This window comes from Leptonotus elevatus, chromosome 9 (genome assembly GCF_054856555.1).
Source record: "Leptonotus elevatus isolate MCC_2025b chromosome 9, RoL_Lele_1.0, whole genome shotgun sequence".
NCBI classification, from domain to species: domain Eukaryota; kingdom Metazoa; phylum Chordata; class Actinopteri; order Syngnathiformes; family Syngnathidae; genus Leptonotus; species Leptonotus elevatus.
Genome location: NC_141247.1, coordinates 24,372,640 through 24,400,545, shown reverse-complemented (window position 1 = coordinate 24,400,545; position 27,906 = coordinate 24,372,640). Strand labels below are relative to the sequence as shown.

At 41.3% G+C, this 27,906-nt stretch overlaps 2 long non-coding RNA genes across 3 annotated transcripts in view; one reads left to right on the top strand and one right to left on the bottom strand.

Moving 5' to 3' along the window:
* On the bottom strand, positions 1-26,526 carry LOC147168909 (uncharacterized). 2 transcript variants are annotated; one of them, XR_015096040.1, is made up of 6 exons: positions 26,321-26,526; positions 22,935-23,125; positions 20,946-21,082; positions 20,741-20,859; positions 6,588-6,647; positions 1-230 (listed from the first exon to the last, which is right to left on the bottom strand). It is a non-coding gene; the product is annotated as an uncharacterized LOC147168909 (long non-coding RNA). The 2 variants fall into 2 exon arrangements; XR_015096041.1 differs by having other exon boundaries at positions 22,935-23,091.
* LOC147168908 (uncharacterized) overlaps positions 2,492-27,906 on the top strand; it is a 30,325-nt gene continuing 4,910 nt past the window's right edge. Inside the window, exons 1-3 of the long non-coding RNA XR_015096045.1 lie at positions 2,492-2,759; positions 14,936-15,002; positions 21,743-21,830. This is a non-coding gene — a long non-coding RNA (uncharacterized LOC147168908). The remainder of the gene's footprint in view (positions 2,760-14,935; positions 15,003-21,742; positions 21,831-27,906) is intronic.

Genomic DNA, 27,906 nt, shown 5'->3' with positions numbered 1-27,906 from the left:
TTTCCCTTGCACCGTAATTACCAACGCTGACTGAGCCCGGCGAGTGCGAATCCCGGAAGCGGGCCCTCGCACAAGCGCCATGGCGGTGACGAGTACACCTGTGGACGTAAAGTCAACTGTTGCGCGGTCCCGCACCCGCCGGTAGGTGACGTGTTGATTTGGATGACGCCATGAGAAGAAGCTGTGAGTGGTAACTGTCTTCTTGTTGGACTTCAACACTCAAATCCACCCTGCAGGGACACAAGCCTTTGATATGTGACCATTTCAAACACACAATGAGACCAGTGTGTGTGTGTGTGTATATGTGTGTGTGTGTGTGTGTGTGTGTGTGTGGGCGGCTTTATGCTACAAAGCGGGGACATCATTCTGACTTTTCACAGACAAATGGGGACATTTCGGAGGTCCCCATTTTGCTCAGACATCTTTTTGAGGGTCAAGACTTGGTTTTAGAGTTTAGTTTGAATTGGTTTAAGGTTAAGGTTAGGGTAAGGAATGGGGGTAGGCGATCGTTTGTGACGGTTGGGGTTCGGGGGAGGGGCTCGGAAATGCATTATGTCAAGGAGATGTCATTATTTTTCCAAAACTGGACACAATATTAGGTACAGCAGAAGACTCTGAGATCCAACAGACAAGTTTTGTCTTGACAAAAAAGATGCACGAGATCGGATCCAACCGATTTTGACACGCATTAAAGTGCGAAACCTTATTTTGGAACCCTACTTTGAAACCTAACCCTAGTTTGAAATCCTACTTTAAAACCCGAACCCTCGTTTAAACCCCAATCATAGTTTGAACCCCAAACACTAGTTTGTAACCCCAAAGATGGTTTGAAAGCCTAACCATATTTTAAAACTTTAATCATAGTTTAAACTGGTCTCAGACATTTTGACAGTTGAATTTTTTTAACCATTAGTTTTACAGCCATTTGTTGTAAATTGACACTGAAACCCTACTTTGAAACCCTAACCCTAGTTTAAAACCCTAATATGAAATCCTGGCTATATATTAAACCCATAATATGAAACCCTATCCAAGGGTTTGAAACCCTACATTGCAAACTGAGCTCACACATTTTGAGAGTTGAACTTTTTAACCAGTTTAAAGTTTATAGTCACCTACTTTGAACCGTAGTTCAAAAAGCCTCATTTGATTGCTTCTGTCAAGATTTTTCAGAATTATGGTGGGAGCCAATCGCAATATAAAGGCAACGTTGGATCCCACACGTGTACCATTGGCTGACGTACATGAAGCAAAAGTCCCAAGGTCACCATCACCATAGCGACGCCATAACACACATGCCGTATTTTCATTAGAAAAGAAGAACTGCTTCAAAGGCCTGGCAATGACATGATCCTGACTCTATTAAATGGAAATGGAACACAAGCTAATGCTAACGCCTGTATATATATAGCCTACAGTGTGTGTGTGTGCGTGTGTGTGCGTGTGCGAGGCAGTCACTAAGATTGCTGTGAAAATGGTCATTAAAACAACAAAGCCGGCGGCGACTATTGCACTGTACTGTATGTTATCAGAAAAGCCAATCTAATAAAGCAATAACTGCATTGTGAGGAGGGTCCAGTGGGGGGGAAGTAAAGTCAAAACTTGAGTTTTTATTTCATTTGATTTTTTTAACTTTTTACATTTGAAAATCAATTCCACCCAGTAACAATCAAACCCAAAAATGGAAAAATCCAATAACGTTGTAGCCACCAGGCTGTGGAAATGCAACGCGGGCGGGGCGGGGCTCCGGGGCCCCTCGCGCCAGCGGTGAGGGAGCATATGGGGGAGCGTCCACGCAGGTGAAAGCCGCCGACCTGGCAAAGCGCTCCAAAGGCGGCGACACGTCGTCGGACCCTGGCACGGGCACCTTCCCAGATTTGGGATCAGACGGCCGGCCGCCACTCGTTAGCTTATTACTCTCTTATTAGGGCCGTTTTTTGCCTCGCGCGGTTTTGGCGGAGCACCCGCCAGCGAGCCTCTTCGCATGGCCCGGCCTCTGTCAGAGCTGATCAAAAGACATTTCTTCACATCTCCAAACGGCAGCGAAAGAAGAGAAGAAAAGAGCCGGAGAAGAAAAGAGCCAGAAGGGGGCATACTGCTCGCTCGCTCGCTCTTCTCGCTCTCTCTTTCTCTCTACCCCGGGTTCTTTTGGTGAATGACTACTTTTCACCATGCACCCCCCCCCCCTTCCCCCTTCATATTTTTCCATTCCTGGCACAAAAACAAAAAAGCATGACAGCACGTCCCTTCCGGTTTCGGCCATATCAAAAACAATTATCCTCAGGTGAAGAATGCGTCTGCAGAGTGACAACAATTCCGAGGGAAAGGCTGGCGGGTGGGGGAGTGGGGGGGCAGGCGGGGGGGGGGGGGGGTGTTGAGGTCCTCACAAATGGGACCAGCTTCCCAAAAGCAGGCAGGACCCCCTCGGTAGTGCTAATGAAAAGTGTAACTTTAGCCTCCCAGCTGTACGTCTCAATCCATAATCCTTCCCCAAAATCCCAGCCATGCCGCCTCCCGTTCCCATGGCGCTCCCCACCCTGAGCCGGGCCGGGCCGGGCCTGATTTAGTCCTGTGGCCACCTCGCAACCTGAGCACCGTCTCGGGCTCCTTTCCGTATTTGGGAAAGCGGCCCGGTTTTGTGGACCCCCAAATCCCCTCTGCGGCCGCCACAATGGCAGCGCTGCGGTGACCCCGCGTGACAGCGGACATTTTGGCCGAAGCTCGGGTTCGCTCTGTGGATGTGTCTCTGCAGTGTGGAGGTGAGTCTGGGGGCTCACACGTTCATGTGTGGAGGGGGAGTGAGGGCAAGGTGGGGGCAACAGGTTGGGTGCCTATGGCGGATTCAACATTATGCATATAAACATCTTTCTGACGACAGTTGTCATAATTACATTTGAATAGTCAAGTAAAAGGTAAAACGGAATCACGGTTATCTGCAATGTCATTTCAGGAGAGTAAATAGTGTCACTATTGCCATTCGTTTGTTTACAATTCACAATCTCAGGTATAAAAGGGAATTTCAGATACATTCAACTAGTGCTGTCACGATCGACTATTTTTTTTTTTTTTTTAGAATCGATGAATCTATCGATTATTCAATCGATTAATCGACTAACTGGATTAATTTGAATTTTGCATTAATTAATTAAAGTGTATTTTTTTTTTTAAATCCCCCAATTAATATTATTTAACCAGTGATTGTGTTTATTTCGTACCCGTATAGTGATTTCCCCCCTAAAAAAGGGGTGGGATTGATGTTGTCGGTCATTGTTTTCCAAAGTAAAAACAGATGTTTGCAAATGTTTTATTTTGATGAAACACAGTTTTCTTTCATGAAGGACTACAGAAATCAGTAAACAATTAACTGTTGATATGCTGAAATCAGAGGATTTGGACCATTTGAAATTAAAAAAGGGCTCCAAATGATTACTCGATTATTTAAATAGTTGTTGATTAATTTGATAATCGATTACTTGTCGATTAATTTTGACAGCTCAACATTCAACTGACTCCAGTTAAGAGATATCTACACTGACATAATTCCATTTACAAATTTCTATGATGTCATTTTGCCCAGTTCACATTTAGTTTAGAATATCTGACAAGGGGCATAGATAATTTTTTAACTTCATTTCAGTTGTAGATATCCACGACATTATTTCACCTATTTCTTACTTAATAACTTAATTTAAGATATCTGAGGGAGGAAAAAAAAAACTTACTTGTACTTGATATCTTGACATGAAGTGACTTTGGATGCAGATATCAATCACTTCATTTCACCTCGTTCTCCTCAAATGAGGTCAGAATCCAGTAAATATCTCAAAGTGAAGTTACACACATCTCTAAAGTTCATTGACAGATCTCTGTAATTCACATAGCTGCTTATCTACCACTGAATTGTAGATCAATTATGACAAAGTGATATCGTCAAACTGCCTCAGGTGAAACGACATTGCAGATTGCAGAAATGCACTTGTGGATATCTGTGATGTTCTGAGATGCTACTTTACAGAGAGTCAGAGAAAGAGAGCAGAAAAAAAAAGTAAGCTCCTACGCAAGCGCGGTTAAAAATGGATCGATTCCCAGTTAATTATTCCCGCCACGTGGAAAAGGGAGGCGCTAATTGGAGGAATTATAACTAATTGATGGCGTCAGAGTGAATTTAAACATTTCAAAGAGACGATTGAGCCGTCTCGGCCCGGGAGGCCCGTCGAGCGCGTGACGGGGAACCGGGAAGGCTCGCGGACGTTCCGCTGGAGTAAACGAGGCGAGGTGACCCGCGGCCGGCTGAGTTTCATCCGCGCTCGGCTATTTTTTGCTCTCAAGCGCCGACGGCGGCAGCAGCGGGTGGTTGACGGGTGCGCTGAGGAAGAGATCAGCCCATAATGTGAGTGCACCTCCCTTATAACGCTGGAGAGAGAAAAAAAAAGACATTGTCGCTTCGACGTAAAAGCTTGTGGGAAATACAAATAACCCCAAAACAGTGGCTGGAATCATACAAATGAAAAAAAAAAAAAAAAGTGCAACATTCAAAAAGGGCGCCTGATCTAAGAGCACAATTTGGACCAATGCAAATGCAGACAAAATGGCCGCTGTTGCTAAGCGAACAGGGAAGAAGATGGAGCTGATGCTCTTTGAAGAAAAGGGCGCCGCCCCCCTTGGCCTGTGCTGCAAATCAAATCAAATAATAATAATAAAAAATTGATCGAAGAAACAAACGAACACACACACACACACAATGTTTTTGCTAGATATTAAATGGTCTCAATTATGTCCACGGATTTTTAGTGACTACTCCGGCAGCGTAAATAAAATAAGAGAAACTTCTCTATTGGAATGAGTGATTACATAAATATTTGGAGGCAGGCAGAATGTGGAGTTTGGAGATGACTGTGATGTGACAGCTTCATCTGAAAGTCTGTTTGAGTGGTGGCAGTTAAAAGCGCTTGCTAGCATGACACAAGGAAAGTCTTCAAACGCCCCCCCCCCTCCCCCCTCCCTCCACCCCCCCCCCCCCCCCACGCGGAAGGTTAACTTTGAGTAATCATGTGAGAACCCGTTTTCTTTGGAAGCCTCATAGAAAGGCGAAGGACTGCTAACTTTCTTCCCTCACTATACTTAAACTTCTTCTTCTTTTTTTTTGCGCACATTTCAAGTGCGGATGGCGGTAAATAGATTTTTTTTAGAGAGGCTGCCTCGTTTGCTACAAAGAAACAAAAAAGACAAGAAAGATGTCACTTTTGTTTATTTGAGCCTTTGGAGATGATTCGAACACAAATGGATGACAGTAAATACCTGAAATTGCCATTACACAAATCTCTGTTAATTAAATCAGCAAAAAATGTTTGTCAATTTGTTGCACACTCAATATAGCGCAAATTAAAAAAGATGTTTTATGTTGAACAAATAAGAAGATGCTTGAATCAGTCAAACAGATGGCGCACGACTTTCATTGTTGCAAACTGAGACGAGTTTCACATAAGATCTGGTTTGATTCAATTGTTGTCTTTTTTTCATTATTATATATTTTTTTTTTTACTTTTGATCAGCAAACTGCAGCTTGCGTTTAATTTAAGCTTGCATACTAATAATTGTTAACGATGGAAGCGGGCAGACAAAAGTCTATTGAAGAAGCAAATGCGGGCCAGCTTCAACTACAATTTATTTGCTTTTGATACAAGCTTTACAAAAGCAAAAAAATAAATATACAATTTGAAAACAGATGGCATCTTTGACAAACTATAGTAAGTTGCATTGAAAAAATGTTTTTATGCAAAACTGGAGAAATGGTTCATTAATTCATACGCAACCCAAAAATGGTCAAAATAGGAAATAGATTTCAAATGTACACGTTTTTTAAATTTTATTTTACGTTACAGACTATTTGTTGATTCAAGTTCAAGTTCCCGCATTCTAAATTCAAAATGAAAAAAATTAATATTGTGATATTTACATCATGTTGCATGCTTGATCGGTTTTGTATTTATTCTACAAGATACCGATAAAATTGTCATAATAAATATGCAGTGTCTTTCTAATTAAAATAATGTATTTCATAATTTCACTGCAACAACATACCAGAAGTAGAAAACGTGCAAAATTCAAATATAAATATTTCTTTATTTTGCATTTTGTCAACATTTCTTTTGCTTGGCAAAAATGTGAAATTATCATTATTGCTATTACGTTTTGATAGCACAAAATGTGAGAATTTTGCATTATTATAAATGATATAAAATCCTTGCGCATAAGGAAAAATGTATTATTTATTTGCTCACCCGTTTAATTTGATCGTGTTCATAATTAGGAGAGCAATGAAATAGTAATTGAATATCTGACCAGGCTTTTTTAAATTATTTTTTTTTACCTGGTAATATTTTGGGGCTTTCTGTAGTTCTTATATTGAATTTAAAAGGCTTCTTTAAAATCTGAACAGTTGGAATATAATAATGGATGGGGGCGGAAATATGACAATTATCCTGATAGTGAATAAAGAAGAATGAGCAGAGAGAGAAAAAAAAATCACAGCCTTTTTTTTTGCAACAAAAGGGGCTCGACGTTGGTCCCGCATTTCACGGCCTCACCTGAAGGTTTTTCAAATTTCGCCTTAATGAGGCCCACCGCAGCTTGCGCTCGACTTTTTTCTGGCGGATAAAAAGAAAAGAAAAAGATTCGTGAGACAAATGTGACAAGAGGAAAAAAAAGCAAAGACGTCCCTTCTAAAGGTGCTCCAATTTCACACTGTCAAATGAAAGTCCCCTCGTATTTCAGGCCTAACCCGATGAAGGCTGCACTTTGGCTCTCCGGGCTACCTTTTGCATCACGCACACGCAATTTCGGTCATCTCTATTTGTCATTTCAATTTCATCAGGATCATGTGGAATTGGCAAATACAATTCTCGTCTTCATTTAGGACCCGTGCTGAAATGAGCGAGTGTGGGCCGCTTCCCATTTTATTGACTTTGCTTTTGTATGTTTATTAGCATGAGAAGGTGTTTGTCAAGTCGACGCTGAATGTCGAACACATCACAACACTTGTCTGAGCCGCGCTTGCTGTCACGCATCACATCACGCCGCTCGCTCCCGGAATGTCTGCCGCACGTCACTCAGCATTTGCTTGGCTGACAACAGGGCCGGGGCACGCACGCGCACGCGCGCGCACACACGCGCGCGCGTCCGTCCCTACCGCAGGTGCTCGCTTGATGGACTTTGACGTTGACGCACACGCACGAGGTTCAGACGCTTTTAGCCCAAAATAAGTTTGCAGAAAGAGCAAATTAGTTGTTCTGCGAAAATTACTTTGACAGTTGAGGTTCGGGATACTGGGAGTAATTTGTGCATCGTTAAGAAGGAAGTTTTGTGCAAAAGTCCAGTTAGAAGAACATAAACAAGGATTGAGAAAAAAATATATATCTTAAGTTTAAAACTTTGGCTTGGGATATGAACGGAATCCTGTTATAGTTTTTATTTGCTTACAGATTTGGCAAAAGATTTTTTCTGCTTCTTTAACATTTCTTTTTTTTTTTTTTTTTGTACGCTGTATGGCAACATCATGGCAAGGCATTCATACGACTGTGTAGTCTCAATTACTAATGTGGGAGTTGAAAAGGTGTAAGGAAAGCTAAACCTTCCCAAATAGAAGGCCTCAGTCATACTTGTGTTCATATTGTCATGAAAAGTGACACATTTATTATTTTCTCTCATTTTCCAATAGTGGGAGACGTACTGTGACTTGTAAGCTATGCTACATGTAAACGCTAACTGAGATTCATAGAAATAAAGGCTTATTCAATGTATTTATCTTTTTGCTAGCGCTAGCTTGTTATATCATTGTTGGTAATTATTGTGAGATATCATTAACGTGACCAGTGTCTTCATATAGAAAACATAATTTAAGGAAAATTGAGCAAAAGCGTGTGTATCGAACTGGTAGCTTTCACTTTCAAAAAGGTTCGTGACCTCTGTGCTATGCTAAGCTAGGCTATAGGCTAAGCTACGAGTAAATACATTTATGCGGGACTATTTCCCCCCCCAAAAAAATTGGCTACAAAAGGCCATTTAGTGTCACTTGGTTAATTTAGTCGGGAAGTTAATATTCCATGTCAAAGTTGTTAAACTTTTTACACCAAGTACCACCTAAAGAGAGGTTTGCTAGCTAAGTACAACCATTAAAATAAAGTTACTTTGAGGCACTGTTTCAATATTTATTCGGACTTAAATATAGGGTGAAAAAACTACTTAAATAATGATTCCATTAAAAATTATTGCATATTAAAAGTTCAGTGCAAAAGTGTAAAAGTGCTTGGGCAGTATTTCTTGCATGTAAATCAATTTTACATTTTAGAATAACTTTATTGACAGTTTTGCCTTTTATGGTCGCAACTTACTTATAGTCTGAAATCATACAAAATTTGGGGGCGTTTGCTCATAATCAAGTGAAACTCAATCATGTCTTCTTTGTTCGGGGTAATTAATGGCAGTAAGTACTTGCAGCCTTTTGTATGGAGGACAACGAGAGCAGAAAAATGTCCCAAAGTGAGCCGCGGAAGCCGGAGAGGAGGCCCAAACACAAAAACGTGTTCAGTGAAGGAGACCGGGTCGACTCGGGTCGTCAGGCGAGGTGCGAAACCTCACCCTGACTTTGTAACGCTTGCGAGTCCGCCACCGCTGCCAAGATAGGACCAAATCTCAAGTCAATCTGTCACCAAATGGAGTGAAAAAAGAAATGGCGTGCCAAGAGCGCCAGTCTGACGTCCCCGCTAACACACACACACACACACACACACACACACACACACACACACACACACACACACACACACACACACACACACACACACACACACACACACACACACACACACCTCCTTATCTCCATTTCATTACACTTACAAAATGGCTCATAAAAACGTGGATTCATGAAGTTCTCTTAACACATTAACAGAATGGCACTTTAAAAAAAAAAAAAAAGGTCAAATAAGCTCTTTAAAGCAAAGTCTGAGTGCTGTTCTGTTAACTGCTTTATTATTTTCCTACTTGGGAGAACTTTTATGAGGATTTGCACGGCGGCGGTTATTTGGACGGCTCCTTTTTGGCGAGCAGGGCCCGAGCCTCCGCTTCGCACGTCTGCCACCCTTTTGCGCCGATCTGACAGTGACGGTGACAGACCAGGCATCTCCGCCATGTCGCTTGACGTGTTGCTGACATGTCGCTGACATGTTGCTGACATGTTGCTAACATGCTGCATGGAGGGTTGCAGGAGGCGTGTGGCGCACAAAGTTAAGTTCAAGTTAAAGTATCGGCCGGGAAAGTACTTTCAGTGGAATTATTCATTTTTGTTTTCTTGAATTTTTTTAAAAAATAAAATACTCAAAATCGTTATTCTCATTCCAACAATTGCGCGCAAGGGTCAACACAAAAAAAGGTCAAAACGGTCATTTGACTTTGTGTGACGTGGAGAGTACAAAATAGAGATTCACAATGTTTCCATATCGATAATACCACCATAGACATCCTCTCAAATGTGAATTATTATTATAATAATAATCGATCAATAATAATAATAATTAGAATTATGTCAATTTTTAATTTTTAATTTTAATTTTTAAGTGATAATAAAGTTCTATTTTATAAGTGCAGCAATAAATTTGATGTAAATATTGTCCCAGAAGTCTTAATTCGGCACTTCAATTCAGAATCAATATTCTCCGCACTTGTACAAAATGATGTTTCCAACATGCGTTCAGTTTCTTTGACTCGTGCCAAAAGTGAATTCAACTTTTTATCAGATGCTAAAATTGCGAGTGCGCTTTTATCTCATCTCAGTCTCTTATTGTCATTTAGTTTTAAATATCCACACAAATAAACACGCCTTTGTAAAAGTTACCATCTTCGGATACAGAGATAAAGTAGCCTCATGTCGATAGATTGATTATTGCGTAATCAAGTTATGGATATGATGATGTTCATCTGTGGCAATAACGCACCTGTTATTAAAATGAATTTATGCGGCACATTAGCTCATGTCTTTAATCTTAACTTCATTTGTTGAATATCATCATGCACTATCTTTCCATGTAAAAAAATAATAATATATTTTTTTTAAATTGTGGAGCCTTTAACGCGGAATAATTTGTAAACTTAACACACAAACGTGGGCACAGACCAATAGAATGAATTTGTGGGGGAAAAAATTTGGACATAAAAGTTTCCCTCCACTTGTTGCAAATGTGTTCTTGTTAATCCTCCGTCCAATAAAATACAAATTCTCCTGCCACAACTGCAAGACTTGCATTCATATTTGAAATGGCGTAAACGTGGTGGATTTCATAGGACATCTGTGACAAACTACCTGCTGTGGCAGATAAAAGTAGCTAAAAAGGGGGGCGGTGGGGGAGGGGCGCTTTTGGGATCAAGAGGCAGGCTCCTCACTGGGATTCTCAACCCAGTTTAACACCATTTGGGGACATTTTAAACTGGTTGGCTCAAACTTTTACACTCTTGACATTTTCTTACCAAGTTCTCTTTTCTTTTTTTCTTTTTTTTATTATAGCCCTTGAAAGTATCACTGCATTTATTTGCTACGGAGATGTTGTGATTGAGTTATTTTGGTGATTTAGGAAAGTTTTGTAAATTTATTGCAGCGTAATAGTCGGAAACGGACATTATTTCAAGGGTTTCACAGCATAGTATCAAACATATGGCTCGTGGGCCAAAACGTGTTTATCATGGAGTCCGATCTGGCCCGTGAGGACAAAATACAAAACTGCAGTTTTTAACAATAAAAAAATATATAAATCACTATTCTTGCCTATTTTGCACACTGGTGTGCACATTGACGACAACTAAAAATGTAATTCTGAAATTTGTTGGTAACTCAGGATTTGATGCAAAAAACAAAAAATACATTCATTTTTGTTAAGAAAATTCTTCGGTGGAGGATTAGGGCCAGTGAAGAGGAAAAAAAAAGGTTGGCAGAATTCTGACTTTATTTTCACAATTCAGATTTTAAAGTGAGAATTCTCAATTTAAAGTCAGAATCCTGCCAACCTTTTTTTTTTTCTTCACTGGCCCTAATCCTCTAAATGTCAGATTATTCCGCAATAAAATCAGAATAAATGGGAATATTTTCAGAATGTAGGTGTAATTCTTTGCACAAGAGAAAGTAAATGTTTTTTTTTATTTTTTATCTGTGGTTCTTTATAGCTCATTAGGCCACAGCCCACTTTTTCAATCAAATTTGGGTGAAAGTTGCCCTTGAAATAAAATGACTTTGACACCTCTTTTCAGAGGGTGACTAGAAAACAACATGTCTTTTAATATTGTAGAAAATAATGTGATCTAACTCATACCAAGTAGTTACTCTAAAAATGGTCTTAGGGAAAATAAAAAATGGCACAGTAAGAGTGATGAGTTATGTGAACAGAACTCCGCTTATGAACACAAAACCGTTGCTAACCTTTCAAACGATTTGCTAACTCACTGCTATCAGTTGGTGTGCTGTGGAAATTCAACTTTTGCTCCGTTAAGTCTTTCTTCAGTCCTTTTGTGATGGCATAATTGAAGCTATCCCAGCACGGGGGTCAGTTGGTTTGACTTGACTTCTACAAAGGACGCAGGATTCCATTGACTTGCTTGGGGTTTGTTTAAATCAGCTCTTCTGCACGACAATGGGACGGACAAACCTGCGTCTATTCAGCCGCCTGAATCACCAGCGCCGACTTAAGCGGCAACCTGAGGCCGCGTTAAGGCGTAGCAAATAAATGCGTCTGCTTGTCTGTTCGGCTTGGAAGAGGAAGAATAATCTTTAGGGGGGGAAAAAGAAAAAAGAAAATAATTATCGGTGGCCAAAATGAAACTGGCAAAGAATGCGAGGAGTGCATGTGGCAGTGGGCTGCTCTATAAAGACATCTGCTGATTGCACAGTTTGGGGAGCGGACTGCTACAGAGACCAGGCTGGCAGACAAACGTGCAAAAGGGAGCCGGCAGGAACAAGAGACGCTCGCAGGCAGTCACCTTGAACATGAGGACGTATGTACACCCACTGGACGCAACATTAGGCACGCCTGCGCAATCCAACATTTTGCCTTGACAAGTATTGTGTTCTGTTTGGCTGAGAGGTCATATTTGTAGTTCGGGGCATCAGACTGGAAGCTAACAACACTTCTCAGGGTGGGTATGGCACTGGTATCGTTTGCCAAAATTGCCACGAAAAGCAACAACCTGGTGCCCGTGGGCAACTAATACGGATTTTTTTTTTTAGCCTATGCCGATTCCAAAATTTGGCAGAATAAATTTCCGATCAACAGAGCTGGGCGCGTGAATGAATTTTGAGCGTTCAGTCCAGACACCCTTTCGTCATTCCGTGAATGTTTCAAGCTAAAGCACAATATAGTCGCCAATCCATCGTTCGTCAGTCAAATGTGTCGGTCAATGTTTCCGTCATTCGTCAGCAAAATGGGAATTCCATCATTGACGGATTGACGATTACGTTGACGGATGAAAACACAATTCCGGCAAAGCTTTTAGTCTGTCAATAATTCCAAGTTTCCCGCCGTTTGTTCATTGTCAACAAAATAGGCATCCGTCATTGCCGGATTGACGGACTATCGGTCAATAGTGATGGAATGCCCGCTCTGATTAGAAAAATATCATGAATAAAAGTACTTCTCTTTTGCTCCCTTAACACAACAATGAAGATATGAAAAGCAAACAAAAATATTTAGACTATTTTACCATACTTTGTATTTGTTTCACTTTACAACAGAGAGGAAATTGGCCAATTTTTCCACCCACTTATTTTGTGGCGGGATGTTTGGTCATCGATATCTTTGTTGTTAATTTGTTCTTTTTCTTTTTTTTTCAATGGCTGATCTATTTACTTATTTTGCAGATTTGGGACTATTTTAAAATAGCTGATATTGGCCAATTAAGTCATTTGGGCCCCAATAATACCATCATTAGAGGTCATTTGAAAGAATTTGTTATTTCCAAAATGTGTGTCAATGTGGTAGTGCTTCAAATTCATCTGCACTCCGCTTCAAAAAACGTTGGTGACCCATGATAAAAGTATGGAATTATTATTTCTGGTCCCAAGAAAAACAAGTACAAGGCTTGGCAACTGCGATACATTCATATTTGAACGTGAATGTTTGTTGTGTTTTTTTCCCGTGTATTAGCGGTATAATGTTTGTGACCGTTTTTGACAACTGGTGGGTTGCAACGAGCATGTTTGCATGGCTGCATATAACACATATTTGAGTGTGTCTCTATATGAGAGTGGCCATACATGCCATCCTTGTTATGGCGAATAAAGAGTGTGACATTGCGGCAGCCACAGCCATGCGGAACTTCACATCGACAACACCCACACGCTTCTGCCACGCTCCTTATACATCCGTGCTGAACTGCACCCGTTGCCGCAACGGACCTCCAGAGTTCCAACAAACAAACATTTCCGATTTATTTTCATAGACACAAAGTAAATGGGTGGAGGAAGTTGCTGTATTCTCATTCAGGAAGTACACGCGTACATTCATGAATCCATTCTGGAAAAACTGCCAAACCTGTATCAAGATGAATATTGCATGATTTTATTTAATTTATGACTCATGATCAGAAAGGGGCAGAAAGTGTGGTGGATCATGTCATCTTATTTCATTCATAAATATGACAACGGCATGTGTCAGAACCTCGGAATCATTGTACAAACTAATTAATTGAACAAATTATTGTTACCATTTTAAAATTAAAATTAAAAGCAGCCCTGACCACGGCACAACGATGGGTGGGTGGTGGTGGTAATGGTGGGTTGTCACCAGGGTTATAATAGTAATAATAATAATAATAATAGTTAGTTTAGTTAGTTTTAGCAGTTTTCAGATCGGGTTTGTTAGTTTTTATTAGTTTCCGTTATTTCAATAATAATTAGTTGACTTTTTGTTAGTTTTAGTATTAGTTTTTTTTTTAAGTGTGTATTTATAGTGTGCAGGATTTTTTTTGAAACATCACGGTAAATATTATGTTGGTAAAACTCAACAAAAAAATTTTGGGAAGACAACTCCACCCAATGTCATAAGGTGGGTTTCCACCCACCCACTTTCATTAAAATTTTCAAGAAATGCGAAAATAAAACTGAAAGGAAACACTAGAAATTCGAAAAACGGCCCAAAATTCGCGAAAAAGTTTTTACGCTTGCAGAGGGTGGATTTTGAAGCGTATCGAAAGAAGGAAAATGCGAATTACAAAAGCAAATTTATACGACGTCATCGCACGGTGCAGTCGCTTCCTGTTTTTCTTCTTTTAAATTACTGGTGGATCACATCTCTTTGGTGTATAGCGCCACCTACAGCGGCGGAGTCCCCTCTCAATATTCGCAACAGAAGAACAGATGGAAACGGGCAGAAGTCGCATGTCTGTTTTGTGCATTTTCAGTAAATTCGCTTAAAAAAAAATCTAAACAATTGGATGGAAACCCCACTACAGGTTGACTGAAAATAGGTTCCTAAATGTTGATGAGATGTAGTCAAGTTGACTCGTTAACTAATTGTTACAAAAGCCATAAAGTATTCTCGTAAATCTTACACTGTTATCTTCCATCATCCTCCTCGAACCAGAAAGTGGCCTGCTACCTCATGGACAAACAAACGTTTGCGCTGGATTTCACAACGTACAGGAGTACCTAAAAGTTTGGACTTTAATATGCCAGCCAGCCAGCGGGTGCCTTGGCTGATCAACAGTATTTTTGCACCCGAGGTCGCATGTTGACAGATCTTATGAAGACATCTCAGGCATCTGGTTCCCCCTCGACCGAGCCACATGTGCTGCTCTGATCACGTCCACAGCCAGCGCGCCTCTTACGAGTGTTTTCCCCAAGTCTGCCCTCTCTCCAGTGACCTCTCACCCGGACGCTCTCCTCTGCTTTGTTGTGCAGGTCAAGAGTCCAAACAGACGCAGCCGGACGCATGGCCACAGTTTGGTATGCAGATTCAAAGAGGCAGGTAGGTCTGCTCAAGGTGCCCCCTACCAAACCCTCCCGCAGGGATCCCCCATCGCTCCACAGCTCTCGGGTCAGGGCCCAGGACCCAGTGGGCTCCGAGCGCAGGTCACGGAGGGCTCGGATGGGCCGGAGATGAGACGGCGGACTGGCATGAGGACGACTGTTTGATGTGGCGCCGGACTGGGATATGTTACCGCGTTGCTATGGATTTAATTAGCTCCTGCAGCTGCTACTTCCTGGTTGACAGGTCGTAGAAAACTGTGGCGCTGTAATCTCTTTCAGGCTGGGAATGTCTCATGATTGTTCATGATCTCTACTTAATTCAATAGAAGTACTTCATCACATAAAGACCCTATAAAGTGAATTCAGTATTTTTTGTCTTCGTACACTCAGAGGATCGGTCCATTTTTGAACCATAGTTGGGTTACTTTTGACCCAACTGTTTTTAAGAGTATTCTGTCGATTGAGAATGACGTCAAAGTCCTCTCGGGTTCGCATTGGGGACATTACCGCTCACCTGTTGACTGGGTTTGGTCATTTGTCCCTTGCCCCCCGATCCTTTACAGAACAAATCCACTCGCGAGGCCGTCATGATTCTTGGTGAGCATGAAAATGATTTGATTATGTATAATATTAAGCAAAAACGGTTTGAACAGGAAAAACATGATTTGATTTAATAGAATCGCTCCACTTTGAAATATATCGTACATTTTGTTGGAGAGATAAATCTCACTTTTACACTACCGACAAAAACGTCATTGCGTGCGATACCTTCTCGAACTGAACCGTATCGAATTTTAATCACACGAACCTAATCGAATCATCGTATCGAATCGTATTTTGAGGAGAGATGCAAGATGAGAATCATTTGTAGTAAACAATATTTGGACCAGTTAATTGTGCAATTTCCACTTGACAGCTCTCACGGCACCCGGTTCGGAAATCTACCGAGTGTTTAGTGCAGATGCTGTCGACGAGTTCTCCCTTCACAAAGACGTGTTAAGTAATCACTGGAAATCGCCCACTGAGGGATAGCGTCGAGAAATTGATCTCAGATTAGATGAGCGCGAGTCATCCACTCCCTTCCTTTGTCCCTGCCAAGTTGCTGGATCTCGACTTAGAACTCCTTAAAAGGGAGACTTCACAGCTGGCTGGAGCATACTAATACCCTGGACTCATTAAATTAATGGGAGCCTGATTCCCCTTCTACTCAATGTGCACCGTTGCCCTTTGAGTTTGCCGGGGCTAGAGGCTGCGCAGCACTTTGAAAGCCCTGACCGGCATATTGAGCGTGTTTTTTTTTTTATAGAAGCCTTTTGAGACTCCTGGTAAGATGCGCAGTAACTCTTTGCCTTCAAGTCCCCGCACCTCTCTGTGTGATCTCGTCACATCGCCGCTCGATACTTGGATCGAGGCCCGGAGACAGGAAAGGGACTGCGTGTGCTAAATGAGGCCAGAGGTGTCCATATGCGAGCAGAGGCTATTCTTTCATGAAGATGTGAATCTTAAAAGACATGCGCCTGAGCCCGCTTTGATGTCGAAAGGTGCTGGGCATGAGACGGACAAAAAGGGGCTTTACACATGGACGTTTGGTGCGGTCGCCTACGGGGACGAGAGTCCGGCTTCTCGTTGGAACGTCGTTCTTAATGCTGCCGACTTAATTACTCCGCTCGGACACGGTGTATAAGCGCTGTGAAATAAATGGGAGTCCCTCGTAGCGTCATTATGAAAGTCACCGTCCGCCTAATGGGAAGACATGCTGGGAATCGTTCCATAATGCAGACGAAGACCCGAAGAGTCATCGCCAAAGGTAGCAAAAGCGGAATTCCGAGGTGTGAAGGGCAAAGTGTTTTTTTTTTTTTTTAAATAGCTATTTATATAACGGGAAGAAAAGAATATCAATATGACTTTTGCATATTTGCCCGACAGCTGTAAGATGGTAAGACAAGAAAGCTCGGGAAGCCACATTAACATAACAAAAAAAACAAGCATGAATTTATCAGCCTGATCGTTATCTAACCCAACATTGTTAAGATAAACATAATTATCCCAAAATTAAGTTGTTAGGACAATTATATCTTGCATTTGAATAACTGTTAATAAAAGACAAATCATGTTACTTTACACTCACAGACAACAATATTATGCACACTGGCACATCTCTTTTTTTTTTTTTTTAATAAATAATAAATAAATAATAAATAAATAATAAATAAATAATAAATAAATAATAAATAAATAATAAATAAATAATAAATAAATAATAAATAAATAATAAATAAATAATAAATAAATAAAGTCAACTTGAAATCTGGAATCTGTCAAAACCGAAGGGAATCTACGGCCTTCTCTGAACAACACATTTTGGCTTTTCAGATAAAAGCATTTGCACTCTTCGTTGGACAATGACGCAATCAACGCAAACTACAATAATCAACATCCATTCATACAATATACCACGTGTCCTCATTTGAGTCACCCAGGACCGGCCGCCAGTCAATCGCAGGTCACATGTAGACAACCGTTCACACTCATGTTCACAGCTACCAAAAGTCTTTGCTGATTGGGCTTAATGAAAATGAAGATGATTTTTTTTATTGGTGACTTTTATTAACAAGCGTTTAACATTGCGATAGCAGTAGTCGCTAATTGTTAGAAACAGAAATTAGAAACAGCTCTTAGTAGGATGCAATGCTCTTCTACGCCACTGAAAAGCACAACCTCAATAAGAAGCCAGGGTTACATTCAAATCTTTTAACAGCTTAACATATGGAGTGTTTGTTGAGTGTAAAATTCATAAATAAAAGGTCACTAAGTATCCTGTGATATAGTAAACTACAATTCTAAAACAACTATTCGTCCTTCCTTATTTTGTACGGGCAATACCGAAATAAATACATTTAAAATGAACCCCAAAACCTCATTAACTGACAAAGATGAAAACTGCGTGTGTTTTAGTTAGTTTTATTAACGTGAGATGTAGGCTCAGTTAGTTGTATTTTTTTTTTTTACATTTTATTTTTATTTTAACAAAAACATTTTTTTTTGTTTATTCAATTTTTGTTTAACTTCTTTTGTTACTTAATAACTTTGGTAAACATAGCATTTTGTCAGCCAATCATCAGCATGTATCTTGTGAATGGTCACATGGGTTACCTGGCCAATCAGGTGACTGCAGACTGCAAGAAGGAAGAGAAGACAACACTTGTAGAAGCCGTGCTGAGCAACGTGCCTACATATAAAAAGCACCCCCCCCCCCTCTTCTTGCCCCCTCCTCACCATTGCCAGGTTAGCCTTTAAACAGCATCACTGAAAATTGATCATAATATATTGAGTGTTGTTTCTGAGCGCTTGACCAAAAGACGAGAACATTGCTAACGTTGCTCATGTGAATAAACAGAAATACGGGCAAAAAAAGGCTGAGTCAGCCACTCCACATTGCATCACGCAAACGCTTGCTTATCCTTTCCGTATGACAAACGTCAACAATATACCCTACAGTAGCGCCGTGCGGCACTGATTGGATTTCTGACAGCAACGATTCCTCCCTGCCTTTGATCGCAGCCAGATATGTTGCCGCCGCGTATACGGCTCCTCGCCGATGGTAACAAGCGGCCGGCCGTGCTTACATTCATCCCACTTCCGCAGCGACGTAATTTATTCTCATCGCTCGGAATGCAACTCGCAGCGACGTGCGTGGAGATCCATGGGTTGTCGTGGTACCTGGCAACAATGCAGGAGGCCTGGCGGGCGGGCGGGCGGGCGGGAGGATTTGATGCAATCAAAAGGGGAAGGGCACGGTTACCAGGCAGGTTTGGAGCCACGTGGGCTCCCACTGTGACACGGCACTCGTCTTCACAACACTGAAGCGAAAAGCGGGGAAGCGCGCTGAGATCTTATCCCACGGAAGCCAATTTCCTGCACCAAAGTTCTTCTTCTCAGAATGTGGCTCAAGCACTTCAAAGTGGAGAGCCATATTAGAGAGCACGATTCATTTGGCAGCTCATGTTGTCCGCCTTGAAAAAAGCCAAAGCTCGCCGCTAGACGCTCGGCAGGGCTGATTCCCCGGCTTCAGAGAGGGGAAAGAATTTGGCGGCTGCGGCGGCAGCGGCTTAGGGCGCCCATCCCCAGCCAGAGGTGGGCTCTTTTTCATCTCGGCGCGGCTTTAGCGACCGGGTTTGGTGACAAGGCGCTTCACAGGTGGGAGTCGGCCCGGGTCAAAGAAGCGCGCTCACTAAGGACGGGATTTGCCGCTGTTATTTTTCTATTAGGGCAGAATTATGCTAAGCCTTCAGAGGCCATCTTTGTGTTGCTATGGCAGCCCATATTTCCTACCGGGTTGTGACCTTGAATGACTACAGTGCAAAGCCAAGTCGCCCCCGCACCCTTTGAGGATTAGAAGCGGGGTCTCTTAGTTATGCAAAACACCTCTGATATGATTGAGCCTTGAATGCTTGAATGACAAACTTTATTGAGATTGCCTCTCTTTTCATCTGATTATTGTCACTCGATTATTTCCAATCACTTGGCACGGCTTCAAACGGCGCTTTGTTAAGGACCACGCCGAGCTTTTCTTTTTTCCCGCACCGCCTCAAAGCTCGTATCACTGGCCGTTTGCGGGACAAAATGCGCTTGAGGCGCCGGCCCGAGACAACATTTCTCAAACACAGACCAGGCAAAAATGGATCACTTTGGAGGGTAAAAAAAATAGCCAGCAGCTTAAAAAATAAAAATAAAAATAAAAAGCCATGATGATAACACATAAGAGAAAAGTCATAAACATTTTTGCTTCTATGAGTTATTAGCCTTTAGTTTGTAATCTTCGGGGGGCTTTTTGTACTGCTTCCATCCAAGGGTGACAACTTGACTTCTTATATGAATCCTCATGTTGTTACTTTCCTTAATAGTTTCTTTATTTAGTTGCATAAGTCCATATCACTATATCGAGAAGCGTTGGACTGCCAGCAAGGCAGTTACTGTTTGGTTGAATTTGATTTTGACACTACTAGTCAAAAGTTTCAGAACTCCCCAATTTTTCCCATTCTTTGTTTTATTGAAAGTCAAGCAATTCAAGTCAAATGAACTCATTCACTCCCAGCCATTTTCACTGAAGCAACCCCCAAAATCGGACTCAAAAGAATAGTTACTAGTATCATTTGAAAGTACGTAGTTAACCGGTGTAGCCTATAGCAACAACTGTTATATATGCAATAATTATGCGTTACATGTATTTGCTAATTTGTAGTTACTTTCACCAAATCAACTCCAGAATTGACCAGAATAAATAACGATTAGATCATTTTAAAATAAGCACATTTCTGCAATACATTGTGGGCCTTTGACATAAAATCAAACTCCTATGACACAAAAATGTTTTTATAAAATTAGAGATTAAAAATAAGTAATTTTCAGTCTCACTTTTAGGTTTTGTCATGGCCGTCTTCACTAAATGAACAAACCCTTTTCGGTTGTAAAGTTATGTGCTGAACATGCACAAACTGAGTGACATCTGACCAATCAATGCTTTGGAGCTTACCATACAATGATTGCAAGAAGTGGAATAATATCAACTTTTAATTTGGAAGGAATTAAATGACTGCGTTACAGAAGTAAGTTCTACTTTACTGCAAAATCTTTTCCATCGTCTAAAAAAAAGCAATTAGCATACATTGCAAAGCAAACTGCTCATGCAAAAGTGGATTTGTGTGTTGTGGGGTCAAGTGTGGCTTTTCTACTCACGGACTTCGAGATCCTATCGCCACTTTTCATGACACGTAACTCGGGCCTGAGGTCAAGACGGCGTCATTTAGAGAAGAGCTTCACTTCACAAGCACTCGCAAACTGATGATGATTTCAAGCTGTTTCAACCAGAGAGAGAAAAAAAAAAATCACATTCCAGTCAAGCAAATTCCTGTGTGCAAAATTCAGAGGCGGCCACCTCCACCTAATTTGCATGCCACCTTCAGCCTGAGCCACTGATATCGCTCGCTCGTTTGAGCTCGGCAGCAACGCATTTTAACTGCAATTGCAGTGTTGCGCCATTGTGGAGGCGCTATATCAACAGCAGTGCACCGGAAAGACCTGAAGCAACAACCGAAGAAGAAACAGCTTTATTTTTATTTGTTGTTTTTTTTTTTTTACTTACATTTACCGAAGAAGAAACAGATCATGGAGCAACCGTTGCACACGCCCATTTCCTGGTTGCGAAGCAATGGTGGCGCGCTCCAGCCATCGCCAAAGTCATAAAAATAAAAATAAAAATAAAAACACAGTATATACAATAAACATAATAGTGTTTTATAATAACGCTGAACTATATTTACAATTTAATATGTACTAGTGGAGGAATTTTTAATGATTGTAGTTTTAAAAAATGCCCAAAATGAATGGCAACTTTGTATTCATATCATTTCTTATTTCTAGTCCCTGGTTGTAAAATGGCTGCAGGAGAGCGGCCGATAACGGTTTAGGTCACTGCCGCGTTTTTGTTGTAATCTTTAAACAAAGCTGTCTTTTCTTTATATGTTTACAATTAAAACAAAAAGCTTCAAAGTGTTGAAAACGTGAAAAGTTGTTTGGACAAACATGCTTAATGGAATTTCAATGGATGAGCTTAAATGTGCACTTTGCGGCCAGGTTAAGTTTCAGGCGTACCCAAAATCAATACAAATGATTTGTCTTCATGAGTATTTTATTTTGTGTGCGTGTGTGTGTGTGTGTGTGTGTTGACAATCCATCCAGCTGTTTCGAGAGCTGCCATCAAAGCTGCAAGAGGGAGATGCGGGCGAGGCAGCCACTCGGAGCTGCAAACGGAGATGACGCTTTGAAGGTACGAGATTGACACTATTGTGATCACAACGCACAACAGGAGGCGACTTTGAAGGGGAAAAGTGCGGAGAGTGTCGCCTTTCGCATTACAAACGGAAAAACACGCGCGGAATGTACGTTCAACAACACAGCAACATATGTCCAAACTCCAGCTGGCCAAAAATATCAATAGGTATACGTTCCGCTATCTCTTGTGATATGTTGGACGATCAATACACTGGCTGTGAATATCAATACTTTTTATTGACCATACAAGAGCTCAAAAGGAATTCCAGCAGTAGGATTATCTCAAGGGGTCATGGCTCTTCCAGATGGTGCTATTTTAATTAAAGATGGAAATGTGGAGTGCACACATGCAATTCATGTGTGCAATCATTTAAGCAGCTATTATACATTTGTTTATTTTCATATATTTAAGTGCAATGTTAATGTTCAAACCGGCATAATACAACAGTGTGTGTGTGTGTGTGTGTGTGTGCGCGTGTGAACTATTCAGACATTAGAGGTTGAGCGAGTTCTGGTGTACAATTTTTTCACCCGTTTACATGAATAGTGATGTTTTTTATACAAAAATTAAAACACATTGTGTCCGACGTTTATTTTTATATAGCTACGGTCCTTTCCTCAGTCAAAGTGCTTCTTTAATTAGCTACATTCTGTCCATGTTACATTTGATGGAGTCATGGCTTTCCCCACACATTTGGTAGAATTTGGTCATAAATATTTAATGTGTTTTAATATTTAATCTATTTCCCAATATTAACTCAAATATTTGTCCCATTTCCGATGCTATTAACCAGAAAAATTCACTCATAACACACCACTGACCAATCCTATAAAGCCGTGCGTGTGTCGTAGGAGCTAGCTAGTGCTAAGCTAACCTAGCAGGGTTTGTCTGTCCGGGTCCAGCGTCCAAGTTTGCACCATTAGTGCTAGGATGGCATCAGAGGTCGGGTGAAAAGATTTTAAAAACTGGGATGCTACAATTTAGACAAAAATCAAATATACAATACATTCTTACCAAACGTAATCGCTAAATTTGTTGACGGGAGCTTTAGTGAATGCTAAATGCTATCTTGTTTGACAGCGCAATTAAAGCACTCACCATTATCCAACCTTTTCGCGCATTCTCGGCAGCCAATGTGAGCTGGCTGTGTAGTTCACCTGCCGCCGGTCCCGCATTGGAAACATGCCGCCAGAAAACTGCGTTTGGGTTGGCTCTGACCAGCGACCGTAGCAGTAGGACTACATTTCCCATGATTCTTAAGACACAGAAGCAGGAAGTAGTTATCGTTCCTGTAGGACGAAAACACATCTACCGATGAGACGCGCATGCAAATGAGGACGCAAACAAGAATTTGAAAGGAAATAGGAAGAATTTAACGGTTAAATTCCTTTTTAACTTGTGTGCTCCCAAAAATGTATAAATAATTATTTATAATAATAATAATTTAAATAATTAAGTTAAATTAAGTGTCCCAAAGACGCATTTATACATTTTTATGTTTTTTTTTTATGCTAGAGCATACAGAAGGTAGTAATTACAAAGATGGCCAACAGGTGGCATCAGAGTATAAGAGATCAACCAGGGCCATGTTGCAAAAAAGGTCATTTACCCACAGTTTTAAACAGACTTGTGAATAATGATGAAACATAGCTATATTCTAATGCTAATTGTTGCGAAACGGAAACAGATAGAAATATACTTCTTTTCCTGATGAAAGAAGAGACTCTAATCTTTCTTTTGGTAGCTTCCATGTTTTTATAGCCATAGAACACAATATTCTGTGGGCTTTGCGAAATCAGTCAAAATTAAGTAAAACAGCCGGGAGCGAAGGGGGTTGCTTCAGTGAAAATGGCTGCGAGTGAATGAGTTAATTAAGTTTATCGTATGAATCGCTATGACAACTGCGCGACCGACATACACGAGGCAAAAAAAAAAACAGGACGCCGGGATGGGATGTGCGTAATATTGGGACAAAACATGCCGTTGGTGAAATCAGCAGGGACGCAGGACCCATGGTTCAAAAACGGGTCTGTCCCACTCAAAACCCGACGTCTGGTCACCCGAGTCAGAGGCCAACAGCAAAGTAACGACAAATGCATTGAAGTTGTGTGAGTATGTCACCCGCGCTGACATTCCTGTGACACTCGTATGCACAACAGGTTTTAACAGCCAACTTTTACGTCAGTTCGAGTCGCCTCCAATTTGTGCACAGCCCTACTAACCGCCATCTTGATATGCCACACCTGTGAGGTGGATGGATTATCTCGGCAAAGGAGAAGTGCTCACTGATAAAATTTCAAACAGATTAGTGAACAATATTTGAGAGCAGTTGGGGGGGGCGGGGGAGGGGGGGGGTGTCCTCGTTAGACGTTTGAGTTCAGCTCATAAAAATTAGAGCAATTCTTTATCTGGACTTTTCTGCACTGCTTCTTGTACGCTGTCGCTACGAAGTCTTGTCATGCAAATTACATGACAAACCCAAGCGAGCAGAACTTTTGTTTTGTACCCAAACGCAAAGAGTGAAGCAGTGCCGCCGCCGCCGCATGAGAATCTGGTTGTCAGTTTGGGAATTGATCAGTCCCAGTCCCGTGCCGCATCCCCGCGTCAGATTATGTGACAGTGACAGTGCTCCAGAGAAGTCCCCATGCAGCGCCACCAAAGTGCTGTCGATCATCTTCTTTTTTGACAAACTCCTCGCGCGTGTCTCTCAATCTAATCGGACTTTGAGGCTCCTGTAAGACAAAGACGGCTCCTCCTCGTCTTCGCCGTGTGTGTGTGTGTGTGCGTGTATCTGCTCACCACCCAATAGTTCTTTTGAGTCAATTGTGCAGCCAAGTTTGAAAAACATGACAGTCACATTTTAGCGGCTCTGATGTCACCGCGTATTTTTATTCCGAGCTTGAAAGTTCAATCAATATGAGTTTTGCTTGCGCTTTGATGTGAGGTCTCCAGTGAAGTGATTTTTAGCATGCTACCTGCCTCCGCTCTTGCCTGTCACGCACCCACCGCATACCTGCAATAGAGATTGAAGACGCAAGGAGCTGCCAGAGCCTCAATTTTTTTTTGGAAAGACGCAAGGCCACCGGATTCACGCGGCGATGTGACAAGACCAACGCAGAAAGCGAAGGATTCATTAAGTCGTCGAGTAATTGAACATGATTGTGACCTAGAATTGAAAAAAAAAAAATGGCGGTGTGGAGATTTCTATACCAAAGGCGGACAGGAGGAGCTTTAAAGTTAAAGTTAGAGTACCTCTGATTGTCACACCCGCCTAAGTGGGGCGAAATTCTTTCTCCGCATTTGACCCATCCCCAAGTGGGAGCGGTGAGCAGCAGCAGGAGCCGCGCTCGGGAATCATTTGGTGATCTAACCCCCCCAATTCCAGCCCTTAATGCTGAGTGTCCAGCAGGAAAGCAAATGGGTCCCTTTTTTATAGTCTTTGGTATGACCCGGTCGGGGATTGAACCCGCAACCTCTTAGTCTCAGGGCGGACACCCTACCACTAGGCCGCTGAGCAGGTTTATATGGCCATCCATAAAAATAAAAATGATTCCTGTGTTTTTACTGATTTTATTGACAAACAGAAAGATATATCCCACTCAATTTGCTTTTGAAACTAAATTAATTTGACTGATTATTTTGAATTATTGCTTAATTGTACCAAAGCTCCTCAACAGAACTGAAAGTAGCATATTTACAATTCCGAACATCCGGCCTTTTCTGACATTTCCACAACATAACGCAATGCAATTGCTGCCTTGATACGGTGAAAACAAACACGGCATATTGTATTGCTAGCATACAAACCAGGCAGAACGCTCCAAAGTCCAATGCGTCTCAATGGACGGAAACGGTCATTTCACCGAGTAAGACCGCCATTTTGACTAGAATGAGCAAATACAACAATGGATCCATTTGACAGTCTGGCCCAGCAAAAATTAGCAAATAATTGACAGTCTATATAATTTAGGGTGACCATATTCCAATTTCCAAAAACAAGAGGAAACTTGCCCCGGCCTTGAAATTGCGGTACCAGTTGCAGTTACACAGTGTACTTCACGTCCTATTAGTCACGCAATGCCAACCGGACATTTTCATTCGCCCGAACAGGACGTAACAAAATGGTCGGTCCTCCCAAAAGAGGTCGTTCGGTCACTATAATAATTGCCATGGCTACCCCTCCCCGCAGACCCCCCCCCCCCCCCCAATGCAATTAAGTGGGGAATTGGGTCCAAACCTGCAAATAAATGGAGATAAAGAGATAGTTTCCCCTGCAGATATTAAGTCTGCAAATGCTAAAACGCAAAATACAGGGGGTCGACATGGTATTTATGCTAATAGCATTTTGACACCTTATACAGCAGTGACAAGAAGAACTGATTTTTTTAAATAAACAAGAGTAATTAGTTAACAGGACTGGCATTTGAACCCTTGCAAGGTATAGTTGTAATAAACAAAAATAATAACGCTAACAGTGGACTTACTTTTTCGTTCTCGTGGTCTGCGGTGGATTTGAATGATGCAACTACTGGGCGGTGCGTCACGTGACTTGTGGAATATTCCAAATTTTCCAGAGGGGGTGAACTGAGCGAAACACGACTCAAGTGTGAAATACACTAAATTGTTGTTGTTGTTGTCGATTTTTGTTGTTGTTTTAAAACAAAGTAAGTATAGTAGACTCAAGACAACAAAACATTTATTTCCAGAAATCTACCTTTTTTTACCCCTCTAGCCCCTCCCCTCCAAAAGTAGACCATGCATGTACTGTCTCGTCTTTTTATTTTTTTTTATTTACTTTATTTTATTTATTTATTTTTACCGTTTCTGCCATAAAAGTCTGATCAACGTCGATCAACATCGAATAATCTTGATGTAGAGCTCAACCCGCCACGGCGTCAGAGAGCTCGGATTTAAGGAGGATTAAATATTAGATTTCAATTTACCTGCCTGCGATAAAGTAATTACCTCAGCCGCCCCCCTTTGGGAGGCAAAAAAAATGCAATTATGGAGAGAGCTTGCACACATTCCGAAGGGGATGAAGTCAAATGCTCGATGGCAAATAAAACGCAAATGTGGAACCTTAATGAAAGTCATTATTAGGAGGTGGAGATGGAGGGGGGGGGGGGGGGGGTAGGGGGTGTGGGGGGTTGGCGTCGCAGATTACAGATTTCGCATCCTGGAAAATCAACCTGAAGCTTATTTGAAAAAGATATCAAATACTGTCATTTTTTTCCCCCTGCCGTCACATATGCAAACACAATAAGCTCGTCAAATTGCTAATGAGGCAATCAAATTAAAGTAATTCCTGTTAAGAAAATTATTTTAAAACAAATGGTATATAGATTTAGAGCAGTGCCTGTTGCTGTTAATTAAAATCACAATATTAAAATACTGAAACAAGCTATTTTTAATATCTGTGAAGCATTTTCTGTTGCTGTAGTTACGTATTTTTTAGTGCAGTCATGACGGAAGCAAAAATTTGATTATTATTAATATTATTATTATTATATTTTTTAAACATACGTTGCCCATTTTTGTGATTATTCTTCTCATTTAAATAAATTCGCTCTTCATCTCTTTTTGAGCCCAAACATGTTTTAATTAATGTCCTGGAAACGATAGCATTTGAGATCATCATAAAAAAGATCAATATCCTATATTTGCATAACTTCATGAACAATCCGGAAACTTTTGTAAAAGAGCGAGATGGCTGTTGCGTTCAAAGGAATTGGGGAAAATCTAAATGCGGTGGTCAGGGCCCGGACCAGGTGTACTTTTGGTGAATGAGCCCCTCACGCTGCTTTTTGTTGTGTGCACACTGGCACTGATTCAGGTTGGGGGGGGGGGGGGGGGGCAACTTGAGACCAGTTGACTGGTCGCGAGCTGATTGGAGGCCCGTGAATGCATCAAGTCAAGAGCAATCCGATTGGACTTCACACGTTGCAGAAAGATTCCGAACCAACTCCAGCAATTAAATACGCTTGACTCGGAGCATTTTGGGGCTCCGGTATTTAAAAACTCGACCTATAGGCAATGTTTGAGGCGCAGCGTTAAATTTCTCCGCCATTTT